This window comes from Rana temporaria, chromosome 8 (assembly GCF_905171775.1).
Source record: "Rana temporaria chromosome 8, aRanTem1.1, whole genome shotgun sequence".
Taxonomy (NCBI): Eukaryota; Metazoa; Chordata; class Amphibia; order Anura; family Ranidae; genus Rana; species Rana temporaria.
Genome location: NC_053496.1, coordinates 155,920,432 through 155,941,393, shown reverse-complemented (window position 1 = coordinate 155,941,393; position 20,962 = coordinate 155,920,432). Strand labels below are relative to the sequence as shown.

The following is a 20,962-nucleotide window of genomic DNA, read 5'->3' as shown; positions in this document are numbered from 1 at the left end:
TGACGTGCCAGAGCCGGCCGTCAATCACCCTCCCTCTTGAAAGGAACGCCCATTCCCTGCGGGCAGTCGGAATCTTCTATGTACGATATAACAGTGAGTACGGGGATAAAAAAAATTAAGACAGGGATACTGTAGCTCGCGCTACTATGCCGCATTTTATGCTAAAAAGTTGTTCTGCAGGGTGAAACACCGCTTTAAGTGAACATGCGTGAGGGCCGACTATTTTGTCTGACATTCTTTGAACCATTAAAATTCGGTCCAAGTGTGTTCGTCCGAGCACTAATACACTGCCCAACAAGAATTCTCTTGCCTTTGTGGCTGTGTGTGGTGAAGAGATGAGCTTGGGCGTGTTATTTGGATATACTGTATATATTTTCTTTTGTGGCCCCAACGAATCCCAGAGCGCTGCTTAGGACTAAGGATGAGCTTGGGCGTGTTATTTGGATATACCATATTTATTGGCATATAACACGTACGGGCTTACCATTGCCATGAATGCATCCTCACCATTGCCATGAATGCAGCCTTACCATTGCCATGAATGCATCCTCACCATTGCCATGAATGCAGCCTCACCATTGCCATGAATGCATCCTCACCATTGCCATGAATGCATCCTCACCATTGCCATGAATGCATCCTCACCATTGCCATGAATGCATCCTCACCATTGCCATGAATGCATCCTCACCATTGCCATGAATGCATCCTCACCATTGCCATGAATGCATCCTCACCATTGCTACGAATGCAGCCTTACCATTGCTACGAATGCAGCCTTACCATTGCTACGAATGTAGCCTTACCATTGCCACAAATGCAGCCTTACCATTGCCACGAATGCTGCCTTACCATTGCCACGAATGCTGCCTTACCATTGCCACGAATGCTGCCTTACCATTGCCACGAATGCTGCCTTACCATTGCCACGAATGCAGCCTTACCATTGCCACGAATGCAGCCTTACCATTGCCACGAATGAAGCCTTACCATTGCCACGAATGCAGCATTGCCACGAATGCAGCCTTACCATTGCAACCTCACCATTGCAACCAATGCAGCCTCACATGTGCCATAAATGCAGCCTCACATGTGCCATGAATGCAGCCTTACCATTGCCATCGGTGCAGCCTGAACGATGCCCATCTGCAGCCTCGGAGGGCAGAGGGAGGGGGGCAGGACGAGTGCTGACAGATTACAAACAGGAGAATGTCTTGTTTACCCGGTGGCCTCTTTAATACAAAGTCCCGCCTCCTATGATAGACAGAACAGTTGTCCAATGGCATCCCAGGAGACGGGACTTCCAATAGAGATGCTACTGAGTAAACAAGAGATTCTCTTCATGTAATCTGATGGCGCTCGTCCTGTCCCCTCCAAGGCAGCGCCAATAAATACAGTATATATCTTTTGTGGCCCTGGGGGCCACAAACAATATATATTTCCAAATCCCCAGGGGGGCCATATTAAATCAACAGGGGGGCCGCATTTAGCCGGACTTTGGACATGCCTGGCTATGGAGAACCATGGAGCGCGAACATAGCCTTCCTCTAACAGGAGTCCAGATCAAAGCAGTAAAAAAAAATAAAAAAAAAATGAATTTGCAGGAGGCTTAGAGCAATAGAAGGAACTTTTTTGAGTTAAGAATACATACTCAAATTATTTTCAAAAACAAAAGTTTAGTGTCACTTTAACAGACAAATAGTACACCACGGCCGAACCCCGCTACCATTGTCACCCCCGTCATCGCTCACCTTCTTCGGCTGCTCTGTCGTCCGTGCTCTTGACTGCTCTGCTTGCTGATCACCACGCCCGATTATGCCCAGAGGACTCGCTTTATTCTGTAAGAAGTCTGTGGTTTTCAAAAGAGGGAGGGCTGGCTATGACTCAGTATCATGTGTGCAAAATACAAGACTTGCAGCGTAGAAGAGGGAGGGAGAAACAGGACTTTTCACATTCAAGGCTGACAGGTAATTGAATCCATCAGGCCCCCCCCCTCCCTTCCTCTTCCTTTAATGAAGTACATCAGTGAAGGCAGAGAGGATTATGGGAGATGAGAAAGATGCTGTGTGATGGGCGAACCACAAAAACAAGTTGCTCAAAGAAACTTTGTTTCCTTTTGAAGGGTGGTTCAGATTTTTGAGGTTTCTTTTTGACGGTCATAATATTTTTAAAGATGAGCCGCTGTCGGTCACCTGCTGTGGAGGTAAGCTGATCAAATTTCTGACCGGTGCTATGGATCATGGTACAACACGCCGGGTCACCATAGACAGGGCAATTAAAAAAAAAAAAAAAGAGACACAAAAGAATGCATTTGACATAATCATGTAGGCTCGATTCACACCTATGCATGTTGCTTTTGAGCGTTTTTGCAGTGCTTTTTGCGGTGCTTGCTGCGTTTTTTGACTTGTGTTTTTACTGCGTTTTTACTGTGATTTTGCCGCGATTTGCGTTTTGCATTTTAATATTTTTTTTACATCAATTTAAATGTTTTTTACATTTCATTTAACAACCAGCTATAAACAGGTAAAAAAAAAAATGCGAAATCGCAGCAAAAACGCGGTACTTGCGTTTTGGATGCGGGTCCATTGACTTCTATTACATGAAAAATGCTGCTTTTTGCAGGAAAAAAAGTCCCAGACCCTTTCCAAAAACGCAAAGGCACAAAAAAGCATTGATGTTAAAACATTTCCCTGCTTTTCTGCAAAATGCAAAATGCACCAAAAAACGCATTAGTGTGAATGGAGCCTTAGGCCTGATTCACACCTATGCGTTTTTAGTGCTTTTTGCATTTTGCAGATTTGCACTACAGAACGTGCTCCATAGGAAACCATGTTAAATGGACTGTAGTGGAAATCTGCAAAATGCAAAAAGCGCTAAAAATGCATAGGTGTGAATTCAGCCTTAGGCCTGGTTCACACCTATGCAGGTTGCAGTTTGCATATTCCAGGTGCATTTTGTGTTTTCAATGCATGTTTTTTATCCATTGGAGTCTATGGAACCAAGAACAAAAAAAAAAGTCCCTGGCCCTTTCCATAAAATGCAGAGATGTGAACTACATCCATAGGAAACCAAACCATGTTAAGGCTCCATTCACACTAATGCTTTTTTTTATGCATTTTGCAGAAATGCAGGGAAATTTTTTAACATGGTTTCCTATGGAACATGTTCACATCAATGCTTTTTTGTGCCTCTGCGTCTTTGGAAAGGGTCAGGGACTTTTTTCCTGCAAAAAGCAGCGTTTTGCATGCAATAGAATTCAATGGACCTGCATCAAAAACGTTTTGCGATTTTTTTTTTTTTTTTTTTTTTTTTTTTTTTTTTTTTTTTTTTTTTTTTTTTTTAACCACTTGACAACTGGGCACTTAAACACCCTTAATAACCAGACCAATTTTCAGCTTTTGGTGCTCTCACGTTTTGAATGACAATAACTCAGTCATACAACACTGTAACCAAATTAAATTTTTGTCCTTTTTTCCCACAAATAGAGCTTTCTTTTGGTGGTATTTGATCACCTCTGCGGTTTTTATTTTTTTCGCTATAAATGAAAAAAGAACGAAAATTTTGTAAAAAAATGAATTTTTCTTCATTTCTATTATAACATTTTGCAAAAAATGAATTTTTCTTCATAAATTTGGCCTAAAATGTATACTGCTACATATCTTTGGTTAAAAAAATAAATAAATTTGGATATTATTTAGTCTGGGTGAAAGTTATAGGGTCTACAAGCTATGGTACCAATTACTGAAAATTGATCAATTTGATCACATCTGATGTACTGACAGCCTCTCTCATTTCTTGAGACCCTAACATGCCAGAAAAGTACAAATACCCCCTAAATGACCCCTTTTTGGAAAGAAGACATTCCAAGGTATTTAGAAAGAGGCATGGTGAGTTTTTTGAAGTTGTCATTTTTTCCCACAATTCTTTGCAAAATCAAGGTTTTTTTTATTTTTATTCCACAAAAGTTTCATATTAGCAGGTTATTTCTCACACACAGCATATGCATACCACAAATTACACCCCAAAACACATTCTGCTATTCCTCCCGAGTATGGCGATACCACATGTGTGAGACTTTTACACAGCGTGGCCACATACAGAGGCCCAACATGCAGGGAGCACCATCAGCCGTTCTGGAACACCCAGACCAATTCTGACATTCCTCTCCTACATGTAAAAATCATCATTTATTTGCTAGAAAATTACATAGAACCCCAAAACATTATATATGCTTTTTTAGCAAAGACCCTAGAGAATACAATGGCGGTTGTTGCAACTTTTTATCGCGCATGGTATTTGCACAGCAATTTTTCGAACGAATTTTTTTGGGAAATAAAACAGTTTTGTGCTTTTTAAAAAAAAAAAACATTAAAGTGAGCCCAATGTTTTTGCATAATATGAAAGACGAAGTTACGCCGAGTAAATAGATACCCAACATGTCACCCTTCAATATTGCACACGCTTGTGGAATGGCGCCAAACTTCGCTACTTAAAAATCCCCATAGGTGACGTTTTAAATGTTTTTACTGGTTACATGTTTTTAGTTACAGAGGAGGTCTGGGGCCAAAATGATTGCTCTCGCTCTAACGTTCGCAGCGATACCCCACATGTGTGGTTTGAACACCGTTTTCATATGTGGGCGGGACTTACGTACACATTCGCTTCTGTATACGAGCACGCGGGAACAGGGGCGCTTTAAATATTTTTTTTTATTTTTATTATTCATTTTACTTAATTTTTTTTTAGTTTGACACGTTTTTCCCCAAAAATAAATGTTTTGATCACTTTTATTCCAATTACAAGGAATGGAAACATCCCTTGTAATAGGAATATAGCATGACAGGTCCTCTTTACAGTGAGATATGGGGTCAATAAGACCCCACATCTCACCTCTAGGCTGGGAAGCCTGAAAAAAAACAAGAAAAAAAACGATCCTGGCTTCGATCGCAGCGGTGAGTCACAAGAAGCACCGGAGGGCGAAGGGAGTGGGGACGTCCCTTTTTGCCTCCCGTAAGAACGATCAAGAGGCGGAACAGCCGCCATGATCGTTCTTATGGTGTAGAGAATCGCCGGCTGAAAAAAATGATATCTGAATGATGCCTGTAGCTGCAGGCATCATTTAGATATCCCTGCACAAAGTCAAGGACCTCATATGACGTGGGCGGGAAGTGGTTAAAACACATTTTTTTCCCCAGAGTATTTTCTGGGTATTGCAGAGTATTGGTGCGGGGGTATTGCAGAGTATTGGTGCGGGGGTATTGCAGAGTATTGGTGCGGGGGTATTGCAGAGTATTGGTTCGGGGGTATTGCAGAGTATTGTGTGGGGGGTATTGCAGAGTATTGTGTGGGGGGTATTGCAGAGTATTGTGTGGGGGGTATTGCAGAGTATTGTGTGGGGGGTATTGCAGAGTATTGTGCGTGGGGTATTGCAGAGTATTGAGCGGGGGGTACTGCAGAGTATTGCGCGGGGGGTACTGCAGAGTATTGCGCGGGGGGTACTGCAGAGTATTGCGCGGGGGGTACTGCAGAGTATTGCGCGGGGGGTACTGCAGAGTATTGCGCGGGGGTACTGCAGAGTATTGCGCGGAGGTATTGCAGAGTATTGCGCGGAGGTATTGCAGAGTATTGCGCGGGGGTATTGCAGAGTATTGCGCAAGGGGTACTGCAGAGTATTGCGCGGGGGTACTGCAGAGTATTGCGCGGGGGTACTGCAGAGTATTGCGCGGGGGTATTGCAGAGTATTGTGTGGGGGGTATTGCAGAGTATTGTGTGGGGGGTATTGCAGAGTATTGTGTGGGGGGTATTGCAGAGTATTGTGTGGGGGGTATTGCAGAGTATTGTGTGGGGGTATTGCAGAGTATTGCGCAGGGGGTATTGCAGAGTAATTGCGCAGGGAAGGCAGAGCATTGCAGAGTATTGCGCAGGGAAGGCAGAGTATTGCAGGGGTTAATGCAGGGATGGCTGAGCAGGGATGGATGGATCTGTGACTGCAATAGTCACAGATCCATCCCACACTGCTGCTGCCATCCGCGCTCTCCTCTCACACTGTACCGATCGGTACAGCGAGAGGAGGAAGGAACCGGCGTCATCAAATGACGCCGGTTTGTTTACCTGTGATCGCGCTGTCATTGGACGGCGCGATCACATGGTAAAAGACCGCTGTTGTCGGTCAGTTACCGTGATCTGTGTAGCGCCGGGTCTCATAGACAGAGTATTGCGCGGGGGGTACTGCAGAGTATTGCGCGGGGGGTACTGCAGAGTATTGCGCGGGGGTACTGCAGAGTATTGCGCAAGGGGTACTGCAGAGTACTGGCAGGGGGTACTGCAGAGTACTGGCAGGGGGTACTGCAGAGTACTGGCAGGGGGTACTGCAGAGTACTGGCAGGGGGTACTGCAGAGTATTGCGCGGAGGTATTGCAGAGTATTGCGTGGGGGTATTGCAGAGTATTGCGCGGGGGTACTGCAGAGTATTGCGCAAGGGGTACTGCAGAGTACTGGCAGGGGGTACTGCAGAGTACTGGCAGGGGGTACTGCAGAGTACTGGCAGGGGGTACTGCAGAGTATTGCGCGGAGGTATTGCAGAGTATTGTGCGGGGGTATTGCAGAGTATTGCGCGGGGGGTACTGCAGAGTATTGCGCAAGGGGTTTTGCAGAGTATTGCGCAAGGGGTTTTGCAGAGTATTGCGCGGGGGTTTTGCAGAGTATTGCGCGGGGGTTTTGCAGAGTATTGCGCGGGGGTTTTGCAGAGTATTGCGCGGGGGTTTTGCAGAGTATTGCGCGGGGGTATTGCAGAGTATTGCGCAGGGGGTATTGCAGAGTAATTGCGCAGGGAAGGCAGAGCATTGCAGAGTATTGCGCAGGGAAGGCAGAGTATTGCAGGGGTTAATGCAGGGATGGCTGAGCAGGGATGGATGGATCTGTGACTGCAATAGTCACAGATCCATCCCACACTGCTGCTGCCATCCGCGCTCTCCTCTCACACTGTACCGATCGGTACAGCGAGAGGAGGGAGGAACCGGCGTCATCAAATGACGCCGGTTTGTTTACCTGTGATCGCGCTGTCATTGGACGGCGCGATCACATGGTAAAAGACCGCTGTTGTCGGTCAGTTACCGTGATCTGTGTAGCGCCGGGTCTCATAGACCCGGCGCGCACAGAATTTTCTGTGTGCGCGCCCGAGGCGGCACGCATTACAGCTTCTGCGGGGCGCCGTTTCAGAACGGCGACCCCCAGTTAAGCAACCACCTTGCCGCCGTTTTTGGACGGCGGCTGGTGGTTAAGTCGTTAACCTGTTTATAGCTGGTTGTTAAAGGAAATGTAAAAAAATAAAAATTCCTGGCAAAAAAAAAAAAAGACGCAAATCGCGGTAAAAACGCACGTCAAAAAACGCAGCAAGCACCGCAAAAAGCATTGCAAAAACGCTCAAAAGCAACATGCATAGGTGTGAATCGAGCCTAAATGGACTGTAGTGTGTTTCTGCCAAACTGAAGATGCACAAACAAATGCATAGGTGTGAACTAGGCCTTACTTATGTTTATACTCATGATCTTGATGACAGAAAGATCCCGAGATGTTTTGTAAAGATCTTGTGTGTATCTATGTGTACTTCTTACATAGTAGGTGAGGTTGAAAAAAGACACAAGTACTTCTTCATCCTCTTCTAGTCGCCATTGTTACTATATATGTCTGTATACATCCAAAATTACTGCACTCAAACATTTTAAAATGTTTATATTTATTCCCTGGTTGTCACTGAACTATTCTCCTCATTGAAAGATTTCCCCTTTATTTTCTGTTCTGGTGACAACTAGTGTTGCTCACGAATATTCGTATTGCGAATATTCGTTACGAATATTGCATATTCGAGTATTCGCGAATAACTCGAATATCGCGGTCAAAATTCGCTATTACGAATATTCTTATTTTTTCAAATTTATTTTTAAAACCGATCACATCCTAGTGATCTCCATCGACGTCTAAATGCATTGCTGGTATGATTAGAGACCCTGGGCCGAGTAGCTGAGGCGATCCTTTTATGTTGACGAATATTCGTATTGCGAATATTCGCGAATACTTTCTCCGCCCTTCTTTTGCATCAGAGCCAATCAGAGTTCTCCTACCACAGTTGTCAGAGGTTAGCAACCAATAGGAACCTGTCTGCACGACCAGTATATAAGATCACTCCCAGCAGTATTTCAGTGCAGATTCACAAGGTGGCTAGAGAGAGTGGAGTGTTTCTGTGCGTTTTTCCAGTGTATTGCGATCTTAGAGCTTAGAGCATTGTGCTTCCTATAGTGCTTTCAGTTCTGAGTTTCCTGCTTCTATAACCAACTGCTTTTTTCAAAGCAAAAGACCCAACAGCTTTTCTAAAAGCTCAGATTTGTGTTGTTTTGTCCAGGTTAGTGTAGCTTAGTGTTAGATAGATTTCTGTGTAGTTAGTGTAAGTGTACATTTCTTTAAGGTAGCTTAGTTTAGTGTGTGTTTAGTCTCTATGTTTTGTGTATAAAAAAAAAAAATTAGCTTTAGTTTAGTCATATAAGTTTGTGTAAGTAGAGTTAGTGTTTAGTGCATATTAGTTTATTATTTGTAGTCCTCGTCTTTGTCCTTGTCAGTCAGTGTAAAAAAAAAAAAAAAAAAAAAATGTAGCTTTAGTTTAGTCATATAAGTTTGTGTAAGTAGAGTTAGTGTTTAGTGCATATTAGTTTATTATTTGTAGTCCTCGTCCTTGTCTGCGTCCTTCAGTCTAAAAAAAAAAAAAAAAAAAAATTATAGGTGTAGTATTTTAGTTCCTGTTTAGTAGCTGTCCGTGTCGTAGTCTACGTCTTTGTCTGTGTAAAAAAAAAAAAAGTTTTAGGTGTAGTAGTTTTATTCTAGTTTAGTAGCTGTCTACGTCTTTGTCTGCGTCTTTGTCTGCGTGCCTGTCTTGCTAAAAAAAACAAAAAACACTCCTTTCTCACATTCCCCCCCCCCCCAATAAAGTTTACCCCCCCCACGTCAGCAAGCTGTCCAGGCATGCTGGGAGTTGTAGTTTTGCAACAGCTGGAGACACACTGTTTGGGAAATACTAATATCTGATCTTATTGTTGTAATATTAATATAGATGTGTAGGTATTTAAAATATTATGTTATATATATATATATATATATATATATATATATATATGGCATGGTTTACATACAGGCATTCAAGGTTACACATGAAAAGGTGTTTGCTGACCAAAAGGGTTAGTGGTCAAACACAGATCAAAGGGACAGCTGAAGATTCTTTGATGTGTTAATCTTATCTAAGACGACCTAGGTGTGTGGCCTGGTACTTCCTTACATAAGGAAGTGTTTATTAATGTTAATTAGACTTGTGGGATGTTCATTCAATGGGAACATTTGGTTGGCCCCCCCCCCCCTTCCAGTGTGAGTCCAATATTTGAAGGACTCAAGCTGGCATTCAAGGAATCTAGTCTTGTCACTCTATGATGAACATTGCACAGGTCTAGGAGAAGATGGGATTCTGAATTATACTCTGTTGGATTCTTGTATCGTCTGTGGACTTTGTATGTTATTGGAAGATCCATTAAATGCGTTCTCTGGAGAACCTGGTGTGAGTTGCTGCGGAACAACAAATTTATAGTCATCGTACTAATATCTAAGATATTAATTATCTGACCGGAGTACGGGGCACACTATACATGATCACTACATTTATTGGAGGAACAAATTAGATCACTACACTTATATCCTAACTTTTAAACTAGTCTAAAATGCAGTTAAAGATAATGAAATAACAGTGGTGAAATTACTTACACTAATCAGCAGTTTTTCCTCACTGGATAAAAAGTTACTCCCCACCATCTTCGCTTCGCTGGGCAGCACAAAATAGCGATCCAAAAATCGACTGGCAAAGATCCAAGAAATGATCTCCGTTCTCGCGCGGACGAGAATTTCGCAATCAATTTAGCATTAGCGAAATTTCGCAAAAAAATTTTTTGGATAAAATATCACGAATATTCGATTTTAACGAATATTTCACGAATATTCGTCTATATATTCGTGATATATCGCAAAATCGAATATGGCGTATTCCGCTCAACACTAGTGACAACCCGGAATCTGTGATTTTGTCTTGTTTTCACTGTTGTTGATAGTGGTAAGACCTGGTTCACACCTATGCATTTATTTTGAGTGCGTTTTCGGTTTTGCAGAAACACACTACAGTCCATTTAACATGGTTTCCTTTGGATGTAGTTCACATCAGTACGCCCCGGAGCAAAAAATAAATAAATGGCATAGGGCAGGCATTACGGGGTGGACTTGGGAACAGGTCATGTAGAGGTGAGAAGAGAGGGCTTACCTGATTGGGAGGTAGCCCGTTGGATAGGAGCCTTTAAGGAGGGGTGGTTTAGCCCTGGTGTCCAGTGGAGCTCAACGGGCGCAGGCAGCAATTTCCCACCCACCCTCCCTGTTCTGGTCAATTCTCCCAGTGGGAGCAGCGGATTAAGGATATCGCTGTAGCCGGCGGTTGTTGGTCTTTGCTGGCAAATGGAAAAAACCTCAGATAAAGAAGGATCGGGACCCATCGTTGGTATGGGTCCCTTTGGTGTATTCCAGTTAACGTCGGTTAACATACCTCCTAACCGTCACGGATTGTGCGGGACATTCCCGCATAATGCTATTGACCTGCAATACAGGCTAGGTGATAAGCACTCAGTCAAGGGAAGCAGAGAAAGAGGAGATCAGGACGAAGGAGGAAGAGGAAGAGCCGAGGTAAGCTGTTATTTCATGCGATAGCAAACCCCCCCCCCCCCTTCCCATTCTCAACATCTACAAATTATCATTTGTACTCGCTAAGTTCTCGCAAAGTTCATAAGTTGGGAGGTATGGGTTAATGGGTGTATTGCAGTTAGTGTGTTGTCTCCGAGCCAACTATTGCGGCTGGAGGCCTAGCATGGTAAAGGTACTGCAGTGCATTGTGGAACATTACAATAGTTTGGGGGGTGCCTTCAAAGACCAACGTGATTAGTGACTGATGATTTTTGTTTTAACAATTTTTTTTATTGTTTATGTTAATTTAAATGTATTTGTTAATAAAGAGGCTGTCATTTTTTTCTCTATTCATAGTGTGGTTTCCATTAATGGGATTTAATGGTATGGGTTGGGGTGGGGTGGGGTGGAGTGTGGGTTTGGCTGGGCAGCTATTAGGCCAAGGATGGAACATCTGTTCTACACTGGTCATGTGCATCTTATTCAAAGGGCCACTGACTTTTTTTCTGTTTTTTAGTTCCATAGACTTCAATGGATCAAAAGCGTGTATTGAAAAACTTAAAATGCACCTGCAATCTGCAACCTGCATAGGTGTGAACCAGGCCTACACAGGACACAGATAAAGTTGGTGCATAGACGGTAAGGATGAGCTCCAGCGTGTTCGCATGGTACACGTGCAGAGCTGCCAGGAAGTCTGCACGGCGCTGCGCTAATCATAGCCAGGGAGACATTGTCCCGATGCTCGGCTGCAGAGATCGGGAAATGTCTCCCTGGCTGTGATTAGCGCAGCGCCATGCAGACTTCCTGGCGGGCTCTGCACGTGTACCATGCAAACACGCTGGAGCTCATCCTTAATAGACAGCAATAAAAACCTTACAGGTGGAATAATCCCCTCCACTCAGAAAAGCTAAGGTTATACTTTATAGGTGAACTTCATATAAAAAGGTAAATCCACAGATGTATAGATGTTTTTTTCTGCCAAAGGATTTGTATTTCCGTCCAGCCATTCCAGAAATTTGGTGACCTGACTGCTCTCTGTTGCAGTTAAGCAATACAGTTTGGTCACTTCTCCACCCCCAGTCTGTGATTGGACAGTAAAGACAGTAAACAAAGTCCTCTTTGATGTCTCCTCCTGTCAGCCTATATCCATTCTGCTTTTTCGCCCTCTTGTAATAGCAATATCGTTAAAGCAAAGATTATGCACTAAGTGAACTGCCTCCCCCCCTGCCCCTCTTCCACCCAGCCATCCTAAAATCTACAGTAGAACAGAAACCAGCGGCACATACGTGCAGTTTTGGTGGGGTTTCTGTGTGTGCACAAACTCTGCCCGCTTCGGCACCTTGCCACCATACTGCCCAGTGGAGAGGGAGGGATAAAATAAAAAGAGGTTCTCGGAGCGAGTTTAGTTCCATTTTAAGTAAAAAAAAGAAAAGGTTTAAAAATTAAAGTTTAATAAAATTTAAACAAATTAAAAGCATGCCACGCCATCATGTGCACATATGTCAGATGCAAATGAAATCTGCTATTGCACCACACTGCCCAGAGTATTGTGTGGTGGTACTAGATATGAGGAGGGCAACCCCAGGTCAGGTTACGGGTATATGGGGTATCTCAGCCACTGGGCAGGGGTTTTCCTGAATCCCTTGACCTGCTGGGAGAACCTATATATTCGGGAGAGGTCAGGTGATCTGTGTTCTGTGCCACCTGGATGTAGGGTGACCACATTTCCAAACTACCATTCAGGGACACCCACCCTTCCCAAAAATCAGCTTGTGCTGTAACGAATCACAGCACACTGACACGAGAGGCGGGATTTATGATTTCTCCAAATCGCAAGCGGGGAGGGGGCGGGGATTGTGCTCCTCCAGGCATTCCCGGCCAGGAAAAGTACTGTCAGTGAGTAAAGCGGTGATGTGGCAGCCTTTTTTTGTGGGCATCAGATTGGCCCAGGGGGTGGCTGTGTCAGTTTCATTCCGGGACACTGTATTGTCTTGGAATGAATGTGCCCGGGACAGACCTTCAAAATGCAGGACTGTCCCGGGCAATCTTGGACACATGGTCACCCTACCTGGATGGCTGTCTGGGTGGACGTGTGTCGTCCACCCTGGGCTGCTAGGCCATAGATTGGGCCTATCACGGGGGGCATCTGGCTGCCAGGCTGTGTGAGGGCCTATCCAGAAGTAAAAGGGCAACGCAGGGTTGGGACTGCGGCTTGCAATCCAACCAAAAGTGGCAGGTTCTGCCGGCCAGAGAACCTGTCCTGGTCGGAGGTAGAAGGGAAGCCGTCGCCTCTAAGGGACCAATCACCTTTACCAGGAACCACAGTGAGTAACTGAAGCAAGTACCGGAGCCATATTCTCACCGAAGGGCGCGGTGAAGAATCGAGAAACTTCAGGCAGCGATCAAGTCAGGGACCCAACCAGCGGAGGTGACGCTTGCGGAGCAGCCTTGTGTGCCAAGCTAGGGACTGAGCCGTTCAGCAGGGTTGAAGCTTGAAGGTTTACGAAGTGCTAAGCTAGGGACCCAGCAGGGTAGCATGGGTGATGCTTGAGGGAGATGCCACTGCAAAAGCCTTGAGGAGCTCACGGGATTCAGAGTGAGAGACCAGGAGCTCAAGGGGCTGAAGAACTACAAGTAGAAGTTGTAGTAAAGCTGAGAGAACTGTTACATTTGAATTAGGAACTGTTAAGTACTGTAGTTATAGGGGATAGCAAATCTGCACGTGCAGAAGTGGCACCTTGCTGAGGCCTTTCCCTGTACGGCTGTCCTAATGAAGTCTCAGGGTCTGCCTATTGAAATTGCAACTACTTAAAGGGGTTCCAATCATTTTTTATGTTTTTATTAAGAGTCAGCAGCTACAAAAAGTGTAGCTGCTGGCTTTTAATAAACATACACTCACCTGCTCCACGTTCCAGCGACGCGCCTGCCGGGGCTCCGCTCCTCTTCCCCCCCTCTCCGGCCGGTGTCTTCATTCTAAGTGTGGGCACCCGGCAGTGACAGCTTTCGGCTTCACGGCCGGGCACCCACTGCTGCGCCATCCGATTGAACAGGCGATTGCCTGGGACCTATCACGTGTCTCAGGCGATCGCCTACAGGGAGGGGCTGCCAAAAGGCGATATGACTATTCGCCTTAGAAGCCCCTGGGAGGAAGGAGGAAGTGGGACAGGAAGTCCCACTCCTCCTGAAGCCCCCACTCCCCCCCCAAAAACGACATGCCAAATGTGACATGTAAGGGGGCGAGGAGTGGATTAAGCGGAAGTTCCACTTTTGGGTGGAACTCCGCTTTAAGGGTGTCCTCGCCCCATCCCTCTTTTCATTGCAAAATGTAAAAGGACTGTTAAAGAAGTAGGGCATCCAAGAAGTGTCTGGCGCCCAATGACTTTTCCCTTCTTTGCACCCACTATACCTTACAACCCACTACATATTGAAGGATGTCAGTGGTCTGTGGCCTCAAAGGTTCTCAGTAGATTGGAAGAGGGTAAAGATTCTCCTACACATAAATTTAGGCCAATATGTATTCTTCTACATTTTTGGTAAAATAAATCGCAATAAGTGTATATTGATTGGTTTGCGCAAAAGTTATAGTGCCTCCAAAATAGAGGATACATTTATGGCATTTTTTATTCGTTTTTTTTTTTTTTTTTACTAGTAATGGTGGTGATCATCTTTTTTTTTTTTTTTTTTTTTTGTGGGATCAGACAGATCGCACACTTTTGACACTTTTTTTTTTTTAACCATTGACATTTATCCAGCGATCAGAGCTAACAATAGCCACTGATTACTGTATAACTGTCACTGGCAAGGAAGGGAGTGATTAAGGGGTTAAGTGTGTTCTAGGGAGGTGTTTCTAATTGTGGGATGAGTGGACTGACAGGGAGTGGAGAGAGATCACTGTTTCTAGGGAGGTGTTTCTAATTGTGGGATGAGTGGACTGACAGGGAGTGGAGAGAGATCACTGTTCCTGATGACTAAGAACAGTAGATCTCTCTCTACTTCCCTGACAGACCTGGGATCTGTCTGTTTACATTGACAGATCCCTATTCCGGCTCTCTAAAGAGCGATCTCGGGTCGCCGGCGGACTTCAGCATTACGCCCTCTATAGTCGTACAGCTACACCGATTTGCGCAAAGGCATAGTCGTACAGCTCCACCGATTTGCGCAAAGGAACCAACCTGCTGCCGCATAACGACGGTGGCTGGTCGGCAAGTAGTTTTAAAGTGTCGCCTATGGACAATTTTTAATTGCTGTACTGTTGCACAGTTTAGTGGCTGCATACAATCTGAAAGCTTTACTTGTTTGGCATCTGTGCAACCTCATCATTATATCATATATTTTACAAAAAGATTTGTCTTTTGTATTGCATTTTTATTTTTTTATTTTTTACCCCAAAAAATATAGATTTGGTAAACAGTAATGCATTTATCATTTTACATTTGTCAAAAATGCTCTAACGGCAAAAGGGTTAAATCCATTTTGAACTTTTATTAGCTCATAAACTATAACCACCGATCTTTAGTCTTCAACACCCATTTACTGTTCAAACTAATGAGCTGTAAATATAGCAATAAGCTGTGGCAGTTACCCAAAACCTGAAAGTGAAGCTAAACTCTGGTTTAGAAAAAGTCTATATATTTTCAGTATGAATTCTTTACTTAAAGTGAAACTTTAGTAATTTTTTTTCATCTTTCCATCTATTAAATTTTCTGACCTTGTTGTTTTAACTTTGGTTAGTAAAATTATTTTTTTTTTTATGCCAGTGAATACCTTATACAGAACACTTCCTGTTTCTTGTGTAGCGCCCCCCCTTACTTTCAGTGCGGGCACTACACTAAAGTTAGTGGGGAATGAAAGGGTTAGGCCCCGTACACACGTCCGAGAAACTCGACGGGCAAAACACATCGTTTTGCTCGTCGAGTTCCTTGTATAGCCACCGAGGATCTCGGCGAACCAAGTTTCCTCATTGACTAACGAGGAAATAGAGAACATGTTCTCTATTTGGCTCGACGAGTTCCTCGTCGGTTTCCTCGGCCAAAAGTGTACACACGACCGGGTTTCTCGGCAGAATACGGCTCCGATCGAGTTTCTGGCTGAATTCTGCCGAGAAACTCGGTCGTGTGTACGGGGCCTAAGTTTTACTTCCATTCGTGATTTATGGAAACTCAGGCTGCTGCCCACTTCAGAATCGGTCCTGTAGGTCAGTCTGCGCTCCAGGGGTATGTTGTCACCCCTGGGTGGCAGTTGGCGCTAGAGGGGTTCTAACAGACCCACCTTCTCCCAGCAGCCAATCAGAGGAGTTCTTTCCTCGTTGGGCATGCTGGGAGGGGGTATATCTGGGGCAGCCGCTTTTGGCGGGTTGTGCTATGCGGGGCCCGAGTTCCAGGTGCGGTACCCACCTTCAGGGTATGCACATCCATGGGCCCCGCCACCGTGGCCTGCTTCGCTGAGGTTGTGCACCATGCAGAGCCATATCCTGACATTGAGAGGGGCCCCAGCGACTTGCTGGGTCCCAACCTTCTGTTGAGAGGATCCTAAGCTGCAGGCTGTGTGATGGGGGGATCGGCTCGGGGGAACCTAGAACTAGAGGTTGTCCAGGAGGCCTAGACGAACCATCGGGGATCTGGTCACCACACCATATGACAGGTATGCTCAAGCTGTCAGTGGGTGACACTGATTGAACTAACTGGGAGGATTTGCTCAAATTGATCTCACAAATCCCAAGTTGTCTGGCCTGTGGCAGAGGCCCTGAGTCAGGCCTGTGGCAGAGGTCTGTTTCCTCCCAGTGATCCGCAAGTGGCGCTCCGGCTGCCAGGCCTGAGATAACCACCTGTCTGGGGGCACTTTGCCCACCCTGATTGGGGTTGCGACGAATTGAGCTATATCATTGCTGAGAGCAGGCATGCTCATCAACCTTTTTCTGTCATGTGCCATGTTGATGTTGGCCGTGTTGGGCCTTGGAATAAAGCATTGAAAACTGAATTGATGTCTGGACACTTACTCTTTATTCACACTCACAGAAATCACCCCTAGACCAAGTCAAGAAGGTAACTCAGTAAGCCGATCCCAAACTAATCAGCGGCTCCTTCGGGGGTGAGCGCTACACTTGTCTGAAAAAAAAAACTACCGTAGGTTTTTGACATCATGCACAGCTCTCTCTCTAAAACCCCTTTCACACTGAGGAGTTTTTCAGGCGGTACAGCACTAAAAATAGCGATGCTATACCGCCTGAAAAACTCCTGCACTTCATACTCAATGTGAAATCCCGAGGGCTTTCACACCGAGGCGATGCGCTGGCAGGAGAGAAAAAAATCTCCTGCCAGCAGCATCTTTGGAGCAGTGAGAGGAGCGGTGTCTATACCGCTCCTTCCCATTTAAAACAATGGGAAACCGCGGCAATACTGCAGAGGCGCTTTGCTGGCAGTATTAACCCTTTATCGGCCGCTAGCAGGGGTTAATACCGCACCACCGCTTCTGAATAATTTTCAATTCCACCCAAGGTGCTTTAGAAAACGAATTGCTCTTACCAGAGCTCGTTGACCCCTTTAGTGAAAAAGACGTGACGTACCCCCCGTGCTCTGGAGTGTCGGAGAGGATCGTTTGGATGGTGTGTCAGCGGCGGCTTTCATTCCCCCACCGAATCCCACTATTGAAACCGCTTTTAGCGGTGACAGGTCCGCAGCCTCAGTGCCGGGTGGGCACCCCCTAATGTAAGGAGCCATTTGGCTTTTTTTAAGTATGTTTTATATTTTTAAAATAAACGGTATCACGCTATTGGGCTTCCTGGCTTTTCTTCTCTTGCATACAATCCCGTTTGGAGTTCCTGAATCTGCAAAGCGGTCTGTCAATATCTACATGTGTGCAGGCACAATCCTGCATAAGCTTAGTTGACCATCTTTTTCACTAAAGGGGTCAACGAGCTCTGGTAAGAGCAATTCGTTTTCTAAAGCACCTTGGGTGGAATTGAAAATTATTCAGAAGCGGTGGTGGCATTTTTTCTTTTCACAGAATCACTGTCAAATAAGAAGTGGACTTTATTCATCGTTTTATTATACTTTTATATGATCACATTTGAATTTCACTTTGTGTGGTTTTCAAAGCGCAGCGCCGACTGCAATTTGTTGGGACTATATTTTGATACTTATGTTGCTATTTGATTGTCAATTAGTTATTTATTCACGGCACTTTACATATATTGTATGGGCCTAGCGCCCTCTATTTTATATTTTTCATGTTCACACAACATTTGTGTTTTTGAGGAGCAGCTTACAACACTATATATATATATATATATATATATATATATATATATATATATATATATATATATAATCTCTTTATATTTTTTTATTTTTGATTAGGCGCGGAATTTCACCATACACATATGTATACACTGTGAAGTTTTTTTCAACCAGTGGGCTGATGTGGATGCAAAGAGACATCCCCCGCACAGAATACACTGACCAACGTTGCAGCCATTGGATGCGACAGCTGATCAAAATGCTGGTTTTACCAGCAGCACTGTTTGAGTAACGCCAGTCTAAAGATCGGCTTCCTTTACTAATTAAATTTCCTTATTCAGGGAAAATCTGATTGCCTCTCGGGGGATCAGGAAGGAATTGTTCCCTCTGCTGTAGAAAAATGGAGACTAGTTTGCTGCCGTTTTTCGCCTGCCTCTGGATCAACTGTAGGTAAAGGAAGGCCTGTAGATGTGGTGTATCTGGATTTTGCAAAAGCATTTGACACAGTTCCCAAAAAACGTTTACTGTACAAAATAATGTCCGTTGGCATAGACCATAGGGTGAGTACATGGATTAAAAACTGGCTACAAGACTGAGTTCAGAGGGTGGTGATAAATGGGGAGTACTCGAAATGGTCAAGGGTGGGTAGTAGGGTCCCCCAGGGTTCTGTGCTGGGACCAATCCTTTTTAATTTGTTCATAAACGACCTGGAGGATGGGGTAAACAGTTCAATCTCTGTATTTGCAGAGGATGCTCTAACGGAACGTCCCACACTCCGCTTGAGTGCTTCCGTCATATACCGCTTCCTATCAATCTGGATATAGACATCAGATATTCCAGCTGCTCTCAAGCACACAACGAGACCAGACTTGTCTGTCTGCTGAACATGGAGTCTTTATTAGAACCAAGAATACAACCTTATATACAGTTAAATAGGAGGTAACCAGAACATAAATTAACATTAGCTAATTAACTAATCATTTACCCAGACTAGGTGACTCATAGATATGACCTTTCAGGGTAGACGTCACGTCTCCTCGCTCACCTGTTATACAATACACATTATCATAAGTGTAAACACAGGACATCTTCACACAATAGCAGGGTCAATTAGCACAGAGAACAGACAGATGGCTGGAGGTGACGGCATTAGCATCTCCTTACACTGTATGTCCCAACAGTATGAATCAGTCACTCTAATATGGCATATACAGGGTCCCCAGGCATACAGCTCACAAAGAGCACCGTTCCCCCAAATGCCAGGGCCCATGATCGCAAGGCAAGAAGCTAGCATTCAGTCCCCTCCAAAAGCCTCTGTCCCGGGTGAATCTGTCACAGATGCTAAGCAGGGCAATAACTTCTATGCAGGATGTGGAAACCTTGCAAGAAGATCTGACTCAATTAATGGGGTGGGCAACTACATGGCAAATGAGGTTCAATGTAGAAAAATACAAAATAATGCATTTGGGTGGCAACAATACGAATGCAATCTATACACTAGGGGGAGAACCTCTGGGGGAATCTAGGATGGAAAAAGACCCAGGGATCCTAGTAGTGCAATGCATATCCATCTGTCCCTCGGAAATCTCTATGCTGGCTGATTCGTTCTCTGGGTCCCCGATCACACAGGAGAGCCTAGAGAAGCACCAAAGGGCAGCAGGAGAGGGGATGTCCTCTCCCATCACCACTAAGAACGTTTAAGCGGCTGATCACCCGGCTCTAAAAAAACAATATCTGGATGATGCCTGTAGCTGCAGGCATCATTCAGATATCTCCACTGAAAGCCGAGGACATCGTATGAAGTTTGGAGGTATGGAAGTGGTTAATAAACTCTTCAGTTTTTATAAGAGTTTATTATGGGGGGGAAGGATGATCATTAGGCTGGCCATACGTGATTATTTATTATTTTTTTTTTCCATTCAACTGGTGGATTAAACAAAAAAAAAAAAATGTATAAACCAAATCATTCCCACAGCGGTTTGTATTCTGCCAGCGGGTAGTCTAGGGTTGCCACCTCATCTTTTTATACCCAAACACATATTAATTACACTAATTACGCTAACTCGCTTGGTGCCTTATCTGCATTAAATTGGCCTCAGAACCTACAGGTGATACTCGAAAAATTTGAATATCGTGCAAAAGTTCATTTATTTCACTAATGCAACTTAAAAGGTGAAACTAATATATGAGAGAGACTCATTACATGCAAAGCAAGATAGTCTAAGACATGATAATAATTGTGATGATTATGGCTTACAGCTCATGAAAACCCCAAATCCACAATTTCAGAAAATTTGAATATTACATGCAATCAATAAAACAAGTATTGTACATAGAACAATATCGGACCTTTGAAAAGTATAAGCATGCATATGTACTCAGTACTTGGTTTGGGCCCCTTTTACTGCCTCAATGTGGCGTGGCATGGAAGCTATCAGCCTGTGGCACTGCTGAGGTGTTATGGAAGACCAGGATGCTTCAATAGCGGCCTTCAGCTCTTCTGCATTGTTTGGTTTCATGCCTCTCATCTTTCTCTTGGCAATGCCTCATAGATTCTTTATGGGGTTTAGGTCAGGCAAGTTTGCTGGCCAATCAAGTACAGTAATCCCATTGAACCAGGTTTTGGTGCTTTTGGCAGTGTGGGCAGGTGCCAAGTCCTGCTGTAAAATGAAGTCAGCATCCCCATAGAGGTTGTCTGCGGAAGGAAGCATGAAGTGCTCCAAAATCTCCTGGTAGATGGCTGCATTGATTCTGGACTTAATGAAGCACAGTGGACCAACACCAGCAGATGTCATGGCCCCTTAACCACTTAAGCCCCGGACCATATTGCTGCCTAAAGACCCAAGGGGTTTTTACAGTTCGGGACAGACAATTGCGCGGTTGTGCGACGTGGCTCCCAAACAAAATTGGCGTCCTTTTTTCCCCACAAATAGAGCTTTCTTTTGGTGGTATTTGATCACCTCTGCGGTTTT

At 44.5% G+C, this 20,962-nt stretch overlaps 2 protein-coding genes across 2 annotated transcripts in view; one reads left to right on the top strand and one right to left on the bottom strand.

The window, feature by feature from the left end:
* Positions 1-1,969, bottom strand: part of CAPG (capping actin protein, gelsolin like) — a 75,849-nt gene extending 73,880 nt beyond the window's left edge. Inside the window, exon 1 of the mRNA XM_040320980.1 lies at positions 1,752-1,969. The gene's annotated coding sequence lies outside the window, so the exon portion shown is untranslated. The remainder of the gene's footprint in view (positions 1-1,751) is intronic.
* A 105-nt stretch (positions 1,970-2,074) lies between these two features.
* The window catches only part of CLDND1 (claudin domain containing 1), a 57,410-nt gene continuing 38,522 nt past the window's right edge, over positions 2,075-20,962 (top strand). Inside the window, exon 1 of the mRNA XM_040320982.1 lies at positions 2,075-2,203. The gene's annotated coding sequence lies outside the window, so the exon portion shown is untranslated. The remainder of the gene's footprint in view (positions 2,204-20,962) is intronic.